At 39.6% G+C, this 5000-nt stretch overlaps 1 long non-coding RNA gene across 1 annotated transcript in view; it reads right to left on the bottom strand.

The window, feature by feature from the left end:
• The window catches only part of LOC123504841, a 192960-nt gene that overhangs the window by 187930 nt on the left and 30 nt on the right, over nucleotides 1-5000 (bottom strand). The window contains exon 1 of the long non-coding RNA XR_006674975.1: nucleotides 4669-5000. This exon is cut by the window's right edge and continues 30 nt beyond it. This is a non-coding gene — a long non-coding RNA (uncharacterized LOC123504841). The remainder of the gene's footprint in view (nucleotides 1-4668) is intronic.

Here is a 5000-nt window from a genome sequence, read left to right as displayed (position 1 = left end):
TGTGTGTGTGTGTGTGTGTGTGTGTGTGTGTGTGTGTGTGTGTGTGTGTGTGTGTGTGTGTGTGTGTGTGTGTGTGTGTGTGTGTGTGTGTGTTTGTATGAGAAGGACGCTCGCAAAATAATAACTCAATGACAAATCCTCTTAACTCACTTCCATTTCATTTTCCTTTTGTCCCGTAATCTTACACGCATTGTTCTGTCACGAGGATTATTTTCATAGCTCACAGAGAGGATTCGTTTGGTTTATGTAGGGGGTTTATCCTTTGATGATATATAATTCCTATTAATCTATCATCAGTATCATGTTAACAATCTTGAACACCACAATATGTTTTCACTTGAGCCTCTTAATCGTTAGAATTATGAAAGCAGTCATAAAAATCACAACCTCTGTTAAACTATCATTGGAATTGTGAAAATACTCATGAAAAACCACAATAACATCCACTAAACCGTTAAACTATTATTAGAATGATGGGAACCGTCAAGAAAACAGCAGTTAGCACCTATGGAGCTTTTAATCTATAAGCAGATCCATAAAAACACCCTAGCAAACCTCGATTTCTTTCATTAGAACTGGTTAAACTATATCACTAAACACTCTTGAAAACCACAAAATAATATAGAACCAGTTACAAATAGCTCAGTAGAACGATGAAATGTTTAGGAATCTGTATATTTTAACCATCGCAATCTCGCCAACATAAGATTAGACACTGCTCTCATCAACCTTTGCTGGTCTGGTACACACTCACCATTCCCTCCTAACGAAGAGGCAAGGCAGCTCTCCCTTCCTTCAGCCTTACAAATACTAAGAACTGAGACATTCATTTACGCAACTGAAAATCCAACTTTCTTCCCTTCCTTTCTCCATCTCGTGTTCGTGATAAGAATTGCGAACCACGAGAAAAATGCTACAAAAAAGTTGAGTTAAGTAAAAGTAAGAAAAAAAGGGAAAAATGGAAAAAGGAAAAAAAAAAGGAAAAAGAAGAAAAAAGTAATGCATGATTCTTTTTTCCTAATATAATCAGCGGTGTGAAAATGTGATGTATTCCGGCAATTCACTCCACGGCCATACCCATTACGTTATAAACTACGCATTCGTAACCATGGCGTTAATATTTTCTTACGAGACTTGATTCAAAAATAGTCTTCTAAATCGTACCTAATTATCCGTGAGCTTTTTCTCTCCCACTACTTTTACGGATAAAGATAAATAAAACAGTTCATATATCGAGAATTTCGTGTTTAACTAGAGAAATCCAACGGTATTACTTTCCATCCTACAATATTCGTTTTAATCCTATCTAATTAACCTTCTCCACCTTCCCTGGACGACGTGAGCGTGGCGGCGTTACTTAGACGCGAGGAATGAAGATTAAGGAAATACTCGTGAAGATCATTAGTCATGTTATCATGTAAATATAGAAATGTAAAAAGTATTCAACTCTGCGAGAATGAGTGAAGGGGATATTATCAATTATTTTGTCGTATTTCTTATATTTTGAGAGGCTGCAGTGGAGGATAGTGACGTTTTTCAAGGCTCCTTTCATGCCGGTAGTGGTAGTTTAACGAGATCTTACGATTTTAAACAAGAAAATCACGCTTATGGTCATGAGTAATCGTTTACGTGACCTTACAAAAATAGTCTTGGTGGAAGGAGACGTTTAAAAATGCAAATCTTACTGCAATGATTTTTACTCGACAAGATTCTTTAGGCAAATCATCGTTTTGATATTACGAGGATAAACATGATAGATCTTGATTGTGGTAAGTTTGAGTGTAGCTTTCTTCTGTGAGACACAACGTAGAACAGTGTTAGTGGTGTAGTCCTTCTAGCATCAAGAGTTTTACAAGCCGTGGCGTAGAACAGCGTTGGTGGAGTGGTGATGAGATGGTGTGCTGGTGGTGGGTGTGTAGGGGTGTGGTGAAGGCCTTCTATCAGACCAGCGGCAAGGGTTTCCTGGCTCCCTTCTCTCTCACGCTCGCTAATCCCCAACCTGACGCTGCCAACGCACGGGATATTCTGCGCGCTGGGTGTCTCTTCTTGTTCGTGTTTGTGTACATTATTTTTTTCTTCTTTTTACTCTTTTTTTTTTTTCGTTACGTATTTCTAGATTTTCAGCACATGTTTAAGCCTGTGCTTGTGCACGACCCAGAGTCAGTTCATACACACACACACACACACACACACACACACACACACACACACACACACACACACACACACACACACACACACACACACACACACACACACAGGGCAAAACGAACCTGGCCCAAAATTCTGTACACTAGAACTTGGTAAATACAGCTACGTTTACAGATAAATACAATACACACACACACACACACACACACACACACACACACACACACACACACACACACACACACACATATGCACACACACACACACACACACACACACACACACACACACACACACACACACACACACATCCGAAGATCGGAAATAATGAGCTCTGAGCTCGTTCCGTAGGGTAACGTCTGGCTGTCTCGTCAGAGACTGCAGCAGATCAAACAGTGAATTACACACACACACACACACACACACACACACACACACACACACACACACACACACACACACACACACACACACACACAGAGAGAGAGAGAGAGAGAGAGAGAGAGAGAGAGAGAGAGAGAGAGAGAGAGAGAGAGAGAGAGAGAGAGAGAGAGAGAGAGAGAGAGAGAGAGAGAGAGAGAGAGAGAGAGAGAGAGAGAGAAAGGAAAACTTGACAGATGAATCTAAGTAAACACACACACACACACACACACACACACACACACACACACACACACACACACATGCACGCCAATCTTTACTCATACGCAGACATGTGGCCGAACGAATTTTTTAAATAAACTATATGATACAAAGAAGAGAGGCAAAAAAAAAACCAATAGAAAAAAGAAAAAACAGATGACAGAGGACGAAAACAAAATAACAATACAGGCATAATTTTTCCTCCTCTCCTATTTCTTTTCTTCTTTCTTTCTCCTCCCTCACATAGTCTACCTCCACACACAGTCGGGCACCACCATCACCACCATCATCATCATCATCATCATCATCATCATCATAGTCACAGCGATAATCTTGCTTTCATCTTTCTCTGGACCGTACATATGCTGGCCTGACCTAAAGGAAATATGTCTTCCACCGTAGATTCTTCCCCTTCGCCAATTTCCCGTCTCGGACAATGGGGTGTTTTGGGTTAAATCGTTTCGTACTCTCTATAATGTACGTAGTGTTTCGATTCTATGCTATTCTGCTAAATTTCTCTCTCTCTCTCTCTCTCTCTCTCTCTCTCTCTCTTCCTACCTATTTATTTGTTTGTCTATCTATCATTCTATCTACCTACCTGTCTATTTGTTTATCTATATGTCATTCTTTCTACCTACAATCTATCTAATCTATCTATATTTTTATCATTCTATCTATCTATTTATTTATCATATATATTAGCAATCTTGAAAATTTTGATTTTTCTCACTAGGACTTTCCGTACTGACATCTACAATGAGCTTCGCATCACCGCCACTGCCACGATGTTTGCCGGGAAGTTGTTTAAGTTTTTCTATAAGTACATCATTCACACAGATACTCTTCCTCAGGTCACTCAATCACTCCTATTATTTCACATTTAAGTAGCATCATCGTAAAAGAATAATTTGATGCTAAGTATAATAAGTCCTGGTTATTTTATATTTATGCTATTTCAACTAAATTTTACTTGATATTTCACTGATTTTTTTTCCCTGGAATTTCTTTTCTTTAATCTTCTCTCGTGTCCAATTTTTTTTCATTTTTGTGGTACTTCTATTTCGTTCCACATTTCGTCTCTGTAACTTTTTTCTTTTTATTTAGTGTTTTTTTTTTAATATATATATATATATTTTTTTTTTGTTTTTCATGCAGAGGCATTCTAGTTACTACCTTCCTTCCTTCCTTCCTTCCTTCCTCGTCCTACAGTGAGAGAAAGAAGATACCGGGGTGGAGCAAGTAAGTTTGGTCGAAGCCACGTGGATGAATGGCTGAACGAAGGAAGTAAGTTATATAGTCAAGCATGTCACTTCGTCAACACACTGTGAAATTCGCTCTCACTAGCACCATATTACTTAGGAAAACGGAGACAAAAGAAGTTAGCTTTTATATCAGTTAAAATGAGAATTAGTTATCAGTCGAAATGGCAGAAAGTGAAATATAGTTGACGATAATGACGCGTTTCACATTTCAGCATCTTTATCGTATCACTCCAGATCTGAAGAAGATATTAACATTTAGTGCTAGAATCAGATCCACGGACATTACGAGTCTTAATGGTACCAGTAGTAATAAATAATAAAGACATATTTTACATTCCAGCACCTTCACATGACATCGCATCACTCAAGATCTGAAGGACATGCAAGTAATAACAGTAAGTATTGGTAATAGTTTAAACAGGTATTATGAATCGAAGTGGTTGTATAATGGTAATAAGATTGATGAAACATTCCCTCACTACTTAGACAGTCACCGCGTGCCACACTTCAGCATCATCACTCACCACTCAACGAGCGTCACTGAACGAGAAAAAAGAAAGAACAGCACATAAGACATATTTCCAGACGAGCATTTTGAAAGAACCTCACTTACATGATGCAAGTAGAACCGGTTAGAAGCCTCCAAGTCACTTCAGGAAGGCCAGGAAGTAGACAGACAGACAGACAGACAGACAGACAGACAGACGCTCGAGATGGTAGTAAAACACTTCTTGACACACGGGGAAGGTGACACAGGCCAAGTGTTGGGAGGAGTGAGAAATGAGGGAAAGTAGGACGAAAAAAGGGGAAAGGGGAGATGGGATGAGGTGGAGGAATGAGGAGAACACGTGTTTCGGTCAACTTTGTCAGCTCCCCTCTCCCTCTCTCACAACGCTCCGCTCTCGCTCTCTCTACTCTCTCAGGCCACCGCCCGGGACACACTGC

This window comes from Portunus trituberculatus, chromosome 17 (genome assembly GCF_017591435.1).
Source record: "Portunus trituberculatus isolate SZX2019 chromosome 17, ASM1759143v1, whole genome shotgun sequence".
Taxonomy (NCBI): Eukaryota; Metazoa; Arthropoda; class Malacostraca; order Decapoda; family Portunidae; genus Portunus; species Portunus trituberculatus.
Note: the sequence above shows the minus strand (reverse complement) of the source record. Positions and strands in the feature narration are given on the sequence as shown.